Raw genomic sequence first — 11,157 nt, 5'->3', positions numbered from 1 at the left:
ATGGTTGAATATTGGAACTGATATTCAGTTGGTTTATGTGACTTCAATGTAAAGTTATTTTAGAAAGTGAGAGTTAAGTCATTTGAGTACTGATGACTAGTGACTTAGGTGCATCACTTTGTGTCTAATCCGCTGGGCGATCGTAGGTCACATACCCGAATCAGATATATTGTCACGCATATGTAGTGAAAATGTGTTTGGTAAAGGAGGCTGCGCGGCGCCCGCAGATGATGATACATTGTGTTAGGGATGATGACACCCGTGGTGGTGTTTATGCCTGGTGTGGCATGGTTTGGGTTCCTGTGTGGAACCGTTGGAGTGATTGGTGTATCACTTTGGAAGTGGCCTGAGTGCTGCTGGATGTGATGGTGGTCAGTGGATCATATGTGTTGTGGCCGGTGTGTCACAGGTGTTGAGATGTGACAAGGTATGTCGCATGCTCATATGTGTTGTGGCCGGTGTGTCACAGGTGTTGAGATGTGACAAGGTATGTCGCATGCTCATATGTGTTGTGGCCGGTGTGTCACAGGTGTTGAGATGTGACAAGGTATGTCGCATGCTCGCATGTGTTGTGGCCGATGTGCTACAGGTATTAAGACTTTCGAGAGTTGAGATTTGATAGTTGAGACATGACATCTTTGTGACTTGTGATGGATGTGGTCGGTGTACGTAACACGTGCTGTGACTTGACAAGGTGTGCCACAGGTATTGAGACAATTGAGACATGACAGCTTTGTGACGGACGTGGCCGGTGGACCATGTGGTTACGGTGGGCGTGCCGTGTGAGAATGACTATAATAGAGCATGAGACAGTGACATTTAGTACAAGCCATAGTGCCTGTTGACTAGTAGAGACTAGCGGAAAATATTCCGTGATGACAAAAGTGTCATATGACTTTAATGACAAGAGCACCTTTTTATGTGGTGGCCGAATGTGGTAAGGGCCATAGTGCTATTTGAGAAGTCACATAAATGTTTTAACAACTAGGTGTTATTTTGATCAACGTAACTTTTAATGAAATTGATGATGTTAGAAAGAAAATAAACTGAAACTGTTCATTGTTGCTTGTTACTTTGTACTTATGCTAGAGTTCATTCGATTCATTTCATTGATCATTTATAGTTGTACTCTTAATGATGTTCATGGCAGAATAAACTTCGTTAGTTAGGTCGGATCTTCGACGATCGTTCGTCGAAAGTTAGGTCGGATCGGTAGTGATATTAATTGCCGAATGGATCAAAGTGTTCTGTAGTGATATTAAAAGCCGAATGGATCTTAGTGATCTGTAGTGATATTAGTGGCAGAATAGCCGAACGGTAAAGTTAAATTAAAGTTTGCTGAGTTGTCATATGTGATGACAATTTAATAGCTCATTGCACACGAGGACGTGTGACAGTCAGGATCGCCGTGTCGACGCGCGGGTGATATAATTAGTAAATTCAAATAATGGTCGTATTTGCGATTTATCATAAAAGCTTGTAAGCGATGTGGATAATAAAGATCGATTAAGTACAATTACTTCAGGTGCCCGGTAAACGGGACATGTGCGAGTCCGAGCTTTGTTATTATGGTTTGATACAAAAAACTCGAAGGCGCCGGCGTCCCGCTGCGCGACTCCACTAAGACGTCCAACAAATAGAGTGTGAACTTGACACCACTTGATTTGGCGGCAATTGGCGCACTTAAAATGCCGATTGGATGTGTTCTCACGGGTTGTGTTTGGTCATTAATTATGTTAGTGATTTTTGTGGCGAAGCTTATCCTATGCAAGCCGATGAAGGGATGACATTCTATTCTGTGACTGAGCGCATGAAACACGCATCCGTGAGACTACATCTCGCCCAGTAGTCCTAACTTAGTATTTAACTCCTTTCGGAATACGCATTATGTTGTTGAGTGATCTCGCGTTATACCTAGTGTCGCGTTGAATACCTACGCCTTAAGATGTATTATCTAGTGCATCTAGCCATTCCTGAATAACCTAATACCTAAATTACGCTTCGATATGTATATTAACCACAGCTACTTCATATGCCTATATTAATAATCAGTAGGTAATTTAATTGCTATTTCATATTATTTATTATAATCATGAACATCACCAACCTTCATTAGGCCCGAGTTTGACAGATTAATATCAAGAGTATTCTAACGGCCTTTCCTGGGAATATGCCTTGGGGCTCATTCCGAAAACATTATGAATAATTTGATCGTCGTGCGAAGGAGGCTGAAATTTAGTTATTCGATCTGTTTTCAATGATACTGATCTGTCTGTTTGCTCATGAATATTGTTTAAAGTGTAATATCGATAGCTTATTATACAGTAAACTAGTGTGGTGGTGGTGGTGCGTGTGTGTGTGCGCGTGTGTGTGTGTGTGTGCGCGCGCGCGTGTGTGTGTGTGTGTATGTGTTTAACCACCATTTTGGAGTCAACGGCCCGGCCGGTAGCTCACGTGCATCTTGTAGTCCAACTATCACTTTACAAGAGCTAACAAAATATAACAATTTTAAAGCTCCTATGACCTTGATACTGGCGAAATAGTTCCACTGGACTAAAGCCATTTCTTTTTAAAAAGTGAAAACACGAATTGGCCTTTAAATCATGTCCTTCTAGATCTCAGTGGATTTGCTGTATACGAGCATTTTCACATAAAAATAAATTATAAGACACTTACACCAATTGACTAAAGGTTACATTCGGATCAATACTGTACCGGCGTTACTGTGGTATGCTGCTTAATCTTAAACACAGTTGCTCAAGATTGTGTTGCTTTTTTAAATCGTGTCAATATCGTATCAAGTCAAAATAAATAATGTAGATATTTCCGCCGGGCCGTTCCATCGGTTTGCCGCTGTCACTGTCGCATTTCGCAAGAAAGAACGGGAAAGATCATGCGCGCCAAGTGTCCATTTTGATCGAATTTTATCGATTTTTATTTATTTTAAAAACGTTACCTTACAATATCGAAATACGAAAGCTATGACATTACTATTTAAAATAAAATTGTTTTTTCTTCTTTTTTTATTTATAGTATCGCATAATAAATAACCAAGTAAAGTTGGATTAAAAGTCCGAGTTAGAGGTTACTTTGGGAATTAATTGTATCGAGCGAAGTGTCATAATTCGTGTATCGGAAGCTATGTTATTAAACATAATATAGTCAAGAACTATATAAATTTTTTCCACGTCTACGAATATCAACGCCTCTTAGAAAAACATGATCATATAAGGAGATTTTTCGCCTTCTGGCTCAGGGAACCGCCTTAAATTTCAATAAATTCAACAAACAATTTAAGCACAATATACCTATAAATCTATTATGAAATAAGTAAATTGAAATATAAACCTAATATTCGAATAGGCCTCCAGTCTGTATCCTAAAACGTCAAAGGATAATATTTTGTTCCAATCACATTTTTTGCCTTAATTCATTAATCACATTCTATGATGTCGGGCTATTTACACGCTATATTAATAATAATGGCTCAGACATTGAATGGGTCTTGGGTCTAATTAATTTCGTGTCATGAACGTTTTGGTACACATAGAACCTTGTTATTTTAAAATCAAAGCAAAGCCTACATAATAAGTACCTACGAATACGTATTGGTATTGACAGCCATAGTGATTGCGATCACGCACACAACAAATATCCATACTATTATTATAAATGCGAAAGTGTGCCTGTCTGTCTGTCTGTCTATTTATCTCTACCTTTTCACGCTTAAACCGCTGAACCAATTTAGTTGAAATTTGGTATAGAAATAGTGAGTCTCAGGACAGGATAAAGGATAGTTTTGACCCCAAAAATCATCCCTTACGAATGTGAAAAGCGGGGTGGAAGTAAGATATTTGAGATAATTACATAGCATATGCTTAAATTGAATGATTGCCATTATTAGGGTTCCGTACGGAAAAGTACAAAAGGAACCCTTAATGCGACTGTTTTTTATCTAAGCGTTTATAATAAGAAATTGTATGGGGAAACAATAAGAAGCAGATTGGATAAAAATTAAGCTACCCAAATTACACGCAATTTATTCAACGCCCGAATGAAAAATGAAAGCGGACAAAAGTTGTTCAAGTTACTTGTATTAAATATAATATATTAATTTTTATTGCCGACAGCCCTGAGGGGATGGACACGTCAAAACTAATCATAGGAGCCCAAATTCGAAGAGCTTTCTAATACCTAGTTATCGAAGATTTCTCACACTTGCAAAGATAATTATATCGATAAGACTATAAGAAGTAGGGTAAAATCGGCTCGTAATCTATACTAATATTATAAATGCGAAAGTCTGTCTGTCTGTTACCTCTTCACGCTTAAACCGCTGAGCCGATTTAGTTGAAATTTGGTATACAGATAGTGTGAGTCCCGGGGAAGGACATAGGATACTTTTTATCCCAGAACTCACCCCTCAAGGGGGTGAAAAGGGGGGTGGAAATTTGTATGGGGAATCAATAACCGCTGAACCGATTTAGATGAAACTTGGTATGGGGATAGTTTGAGCTGTGGGAAATGATATAGAATAACTTTTATCTCCGAAATCATCCCTTAAGGGTGTAAAAAATGGGTTGGAAATGTATAGTGTGGACCAATTTGGGGGTGAAAAAGGATGGATTAAAAAGCAGATTTGTTTAAGAATTAAGGTACCCAAATTACTAATTCCACGCAGACGAAGTCGCGGGCAAAAGCTAGCCTATATACCTGTTATTAGTAATAATAACAAATTGACTAAACAAATGACAAGGTAATAACTTACTACAACGTCATTTGTTTCGTAAAGCTGACCTAATATTAATATATATTGTTTCACACACTTTTGACATAAGTGTGACCCCCCCCCCCTAGTGTAAGTTTCATCCGATAGCGTGACGTGACGTACGCGTTTGCGTTGTGTCATTTTGTACGGAATTTTTGAGTTTCCAAAACGTCCCGCTTGACGCGCTGTTCAAACTCCCATACAAAAGTAGACAAAACGCGAACGCTTGTCACGCTATCAAATGAAATTTACACTAGGGGTTCGGATTGGCACTGACAATTCTGTCAGCACATATTATGTCAGTTTTCCCACTGTCAGTGACTCATGGTATGGGTAAAGGTCAACCGGGTTAAATGCGTCTAACAAAGATATCTTCTAACCGGAACACTTTAGAACTATTGCAACATTTTATGTTCGAAGTATGGTCACCGAACTTTTTATGTCTCCACGCAGATCTTTTTGCCCACCTTTACTACGTAGGCGAACAACACGCGAACGCGTAGCGAAGCGATGCTGTGCGGGGTGAATCAATCCTTTGATACTTATAGAAGTGTCCTTACGTGGGCGATCTCGTTGCGAACGCGAACGCCGTGGGCCCGCCGCGCCGCGCCGCTTCGCGTTCGCAAGTAAGTACTTCGCGTATTACGTAAGACGCTGCGTTAGCTACCATTGAGTAAAAGGTTTTTCCCCTCATTAGCTCGGAAAGCCGTCTTTTATCCTTTAAAACAAGCGGGGAAAAACGCATTTTATCCACTAGTGGGGAAAGTAATTTGACCTTGGATGGAGCGTGTTTAAGTAGCTTGACAGATAACAAAACGTAAAACGCTCATAATAATGGTTCGTTCGATATTAATTATCATTAAATAAATGGTTTGAGAATCTAATAAAAAATACCAAATTCAGCTTTATTTAATAATTTTAAGTGATAAACTCGCAAATTCCATAAGAAACGTTAGATTTTTTATAATGATGTTAAATATAATTCTGAACGCACAAGTTGAGTCGATGCAATTTCAGAACGCATCCTTGACATTTCATACGTCAGAACAGAAATGTCAACATTGTCAACAAATTTTTTACTTAAAAACACTTCTCACCGACTCACGTAAAAATCAGAATTTCCAGTGTTTTCTGTTATAATATCGTAAAAAAATAAGTGATTCCAGTGATGAAGATGATCTAACGTCTATGGATGTTGCACTTTCCTCGCTATAGTGAGGGGAAAAAGTTTTGTGTTACACACGGGTGCAAATGTTGAAACACTCGCGGGTAAAATACAACTTTGCACCCTTGTATAACAAATAACTATTTAATTGTTCAAACTAAGATCTACGCTAATTGACTAATTAGGTATAGTAATGAGCCATGTAAAAGCTCTGAGCGAGGTTTAAACCTGCAAAAGACACGTAAAGTCCGTAGTGTTTGCATATCCCACAAGAGATCCACCGACTGATTGCGCAGTGCCACTGTTCGTAGAATGACGGAACGTCATGCTAAAGTGAACCGTGAATTAGAAAACTGTGATAAACTGTAATAGAAAACTGTGAAATATACTTTAGGACGCAAACTGTAATAAATATAGAAGCAAGACCAAGAAAAGTCTGCAGCGCTATATAAAAAGTAGTTTTAAAAAAATCAAGATAAAACAACACAACAGAAAATTGATTAAAAGGTCTTGATACTTGTGAAATTTTACACCATATTTACCGTCTATAAATTGTATATACAAATGTCAATCACAATGAAAAAATCAACGATGATCAACTCTGGTCAACGTGGGACTCGAACCCACATCCTTGGATTGCCGGTCCAATGCGTTACCAATTGCGCCAGCTGACCATCCGTCAATCAACGCGAATAAATAATACGCGAATATTTATAGATTGTAATAATATGGTACGTCCCACAATAAAAAAGGAAAAATATATTAACATGTTTACCGTCTATGAAAAATCTACATTTTTTACGTTGGCCGCCTTTTTCTACTGTCAAAGTGGTATTTAAACGATTCTGACTATTCCATAATTCTGACGATACACATGCCACGTGAATGACGTTTAGTGACTGCTAAAAAACATTGCCATACCTATATTGGCTGTCAAAATATTGCGCTCCGGACTTTTCTTGGTCTTACTATCTCTATTTGGAAAAATAATTCCCAGATGGCAGACATACTTTTCGGCTCTTGTTTCATCCGCTACTATTGATGGTGACTAAAAATACCTACCTATAGCGGTGATCAGATTTAAAAATCTCAATTTGATTTGTTGGTTCCAGATTTGCGCCTGCGTCTAAACTCCGTCAAACCATACTAAATGTATGAAAAGCTTGACGGAGTTGAGCCTGACCGTATGACCCTGTTATTGATATGATACAATTGCTCACGTAAATTTTTAAAATTACTTGATACAACGGAACCACGCCACCACTTAGTGCATAACGAGCTGCGAGCGCCATTTTGCTCCTACAGCAGATGGGACATAGGCCTTATAGGTCGAGAGCTGGCACCGAAAAATGGTACACGATTACAAGGGCAACGAAACTATAGCCGGTCAAAAGTTTGTCAGTAGCAAAAGGCGCGACATTCAAATTTTCTATGGGACGATTACCTTCGCGCCTACATTTTTAATTTGCTGCTTTTTTCTACTGACGGAAATGACTTGACAGACTATAGATAGTTAGTTTGCTATAATCATATTTAAACTGTCTTGAGTCATATTTACTAAAATTAAACTAATTTTACGGTTTAACTCACATATTTTTAGTCACCCGTGCGACATGTGACAGTATGTTATACTAATATCCTTATTACTAGACCTAGGTTTCTGGCAGCTGTTTTTCAGTGGAGGTCAGGGAGTGCACGCCACTTGAAGAATGCAGTTTTAGAGTTCTGGGTTTGGTGCAGTGTTAAGGGGAATTATACATAATATATCTAATTCGAATATAATCCCTTATTATCCCTTGTTATTCTGATGTTCCCGTTGCGGCTTCGTTGCTCTTATTAAAATGTACCATTTTCTGCGGTTGGCTCTTAGTCTATTATTAGTGCCCAAGCCGTCTTATACGGGCATTATATTTCAACGATGGAAGATTACGTTTTCAAGCTGATTCATAAAAGCGTTACTCACTAACATAATAGTTGATGATTTTATGTAGAAAGTTATAGGTAAGGTATAGGTCCTTTAAACTCGGTTCGACACCGACATGGGTATTTTGAAATAATTGAGTATCTCATCCTTGAGGTATAAATAATAAATAAAAATCAGGTCAAACAGGTGCCCCGCGTTTCGTTTGAGTAGACCAGTAGGGCTAAGATGGTCGGCTCTTTATCATTTGTCACCATGCCTGTCACTTTCTAACAAATATGTAAGTGCGAGAGTGACACATGGCATGACAGGTGATAAAAATGCGACCAACATACCGCCTATGTTTGCGAACTTTTATGCACGTATTTACGTAAAATGTACAAACATCGACTAATAGCAACATTAGGTAAATAAAATATGGTGCGTAGGTACCTACATAATTATTAAAATGAATTGTCGTAGAGACCATCATACCGTAAGGTATATTGACACGTAGTGAGTTTGTGAGACCTGTCGTATAGTGTCTGTGAGAAATTTTAAGTGGTCGATATTAATTAAATACACCTTTATACCTCTAGGGGCTGGGGGACATAATTTCATTTGTCAAAACGGTACCGATGATAAGAGTTCAGCGTCAATCAATCGTTATTATGTATTATTTTACTCATTTATTATAGTTTTGACAACCCTATGCAGGTGTATTACGATTTATCACCTTTCGAAATAAAAAGACTGTCACTGTACGGAAGCGAAACGTGGACAATGAGGCAACGTGATAGGATGAGGCTGGAGGCTTTTGAGATGTGGTGCTGGCGTCGAATGGCAAAGATCAGTTGGACTGAAAAAAAAACCAACGAAGTGGTTTTACGTATAGTAGGAGAAAAGAGGACTTTGTTAAGAACTATAGATAATAGAAGAGGAAAGATGCTTGGGCACCTGATACGACACGACGAATTTATCAAAAACATCATAGAAGGGAAAGTTGAAGCAAAGAGGAAGGAGGGAAGACCAAGGAGAGCGTACATGCATCAAATAAAGGAAAAACTCAACGTCGTGTCGTATCAGGCTGTCAAAGAGAAGGCAGAAGACCGCGAAACATGGAAATTGCTCCACCGACAAGAGACTTACTCTTAAGTATATGATGATGAATACATTTTATTGCTTTTCTAATAAATTTTATATATCTATCTAGTAATTTCATTATTTCGGAGTTGCTCGCGGAACTGATGGCCGGTGGGGTCGGAAGGTTCTGAAGTGGCATCTGCGTATCGGAAGACGAACTGCCGGTAGGCCTCCAACGAGATGGAGCGACGACCTGGTGAAGGTCGCGGGAATTCGGAGGATGCGAACGGCACAGGATCGGTCGGAGTGGCGAGCCTTGGGGGAGGCCTATGTCCAGCAGTGGACGTCTATCGGCTGACATGATGATGATGAATTGCATTATTGGAATGAACCACAGAAATATGAAATAATAAAGTTCAGGAATCGCTGTAGTCCCCATTTGAGCCGCAGACCCATATTGCGGTCGAGTGTCATCCCAGTCGGCTTACAATCACTTAGCGAACTCAAGCGAGTCATTAGCAAAGTTGTACACGAAATGTATACCTAATTATAATCTTAATTTGGAAATGGAGGACGGGATAGTGTATATCCACGGACCTCCTGGGTAGACATTGTAAAGGCCTGCCAAAAATCTACACAGACGCCTATTAATAGGACGCGGAAAATCGTGCTCAATCTCCATTCAGCAAGGCTCTCCAGCCTTGGTATACAAAACAGACCCGTAAATAGACATATAAAAGGCCTTTACCGGGTTATACTAGGTGACAAGTTTATGATTTTTTTTTAATGTGACTCAAAAAGAATCGTAACATTAACGTAAATTTTGGAGGTACATACTACCTAACTAAATAATAGTAGGTTCTCTAAATTCTAAACCTACAATTGTATGTGACAACTATGAATCTTGTACCTTCAGTAGGCACAGTCACTTACAATAATATGTTACGCAGCGTATTACGTAGGCGAAAAACACCCGAACGCGAAGCGGCGCGACGCGGCGCGGCGCGGAGGGGGGTGAATGAATCCTTTGATACCTATAGAAGTGTCCCACGTGGGCGATCTCGTTGCTAACGCGAACGCCTTGGGCCCGCCGCGCCGCGCCGCTTCGCTTCGCGTTCGCGAGTGTTCGCTTACGTAAGACGCAGCGTTACACAACGAGTAACATATTATTGCAAGTGACTATACTTTAATTAGTTCTCTGAGTCAAAACCTCGGTAACCTTTAAGAATGCAGACATCCCAACCTCTCATCAAATATTAATGGGGCTTTAATAAATGGAAGGCAATTTTGGGCTGACAGCTGCTCGGTAGGGCATTGTGAATTCTGATATGGCTGTTACTAGTTGTTAGGCCCTAGGTTAGGTTTCAATGCTCTGTGATGTCGCCTTTATTAACATGTCACGTCCCAGGTCTTAGGGATAATGTAAACCTGGGGGCCTAGCTAAGATGACAATCGTTTTCAGAAAACGAAACGAAACGTTATCATTATTTACGTGTATCTACGTTACTTTACTTTAATGTATGGACAAGTACATCATGACATCATGGCATGGCTATAAAAATCTTATTTATACCTTTAAATGAGCAATTCTTGTATATATCTACATATATATTTCGGGGATCTCGAAAACGGCTCTAACGATTTCGATGAAATTTACTATACGGGGGGTTTCCGCGGCGAATAATCGATCTGGCTAGGTTATGTGGTTTTTATATGTTTTCCGAGCAAAGCTCAGTCTCCCAGATATTATATAATAAAATCCCAAACCAAAACAAAATAAATTGGCCTGCTATAGTTACTAAACCCGACTGTACGCTCCCTCTTCGTAACTCAAAAACGTTCGCAACTCGCTCGATGAGCCGGCGCGGCAGCGGAGCGGGATTGGTCCGCTATGAGTTGATTGCGATAATTAAGGCCCGATTATGCGAGGAACGGAACGTATCGAGCGGGTGTGGTCCAAGTGTGAACGCAGTGAGAGCGATTACTAGGAAAACTGTACCCCTAGTGTTTTCCTTCGATAGCGTTACGTGACGTACGCGTTTGCGTCATTTTGAATGGGATTTTGAGTTTCCAAAACGTCCCGCTTGGCGCGCTGTTCAAAATCCCATAAAAAAAGACTTAAGCTCGGTTCACATTTGTCTGTCGTGTCGTGTTGTGTTGTGTCGTGACGCATATCGGTTTTATAAATTTAATATGATTGCGAGCACATTTGCAGCGTGCATCAGGTAGCAAAGTGACGTC

At 39.7% G+C, this 11,157-nt stretch overlaps 1 non-coding gene across 1 annotated transcript; it reads right to left on the bottom strand.

The window, feature by feature from the left end:
* Nucleotides 1-6,535: 6,535 nt before the first annotated feature.
* On the bottom strand, nucleotides 6,536-6,607 carry Trnaa-ggc (transfer RNA alanine (anticodon GGC)). Its single transcript has one exon. It is a non-coding gene; the product is annotated as a tRNA-Ala (tRNA).
* Between the last annotated feature and the right edge of the window lie 4,550 nt (nucleotides 6,608-11,157).

Source organism: Cydia strobilella, chromosome 20 (assembly GCF_947568885.1).
Source record: "Cydia strobilella chromosome 20, ilCydStro3.1, whole genome shotgun sequence".
Taxonomy (NCBI): Eukaryota; Metazoa; Arthropoda; class Insecta; order Lepidoptera; family Tortricidae; genus Cydia; species Cydia strobilella.
The sequence above is the reverse complement of the archived record's forward strand: the minus strand, read 5'-3'. Positions and strand labels throughout refer to the sequence as shown.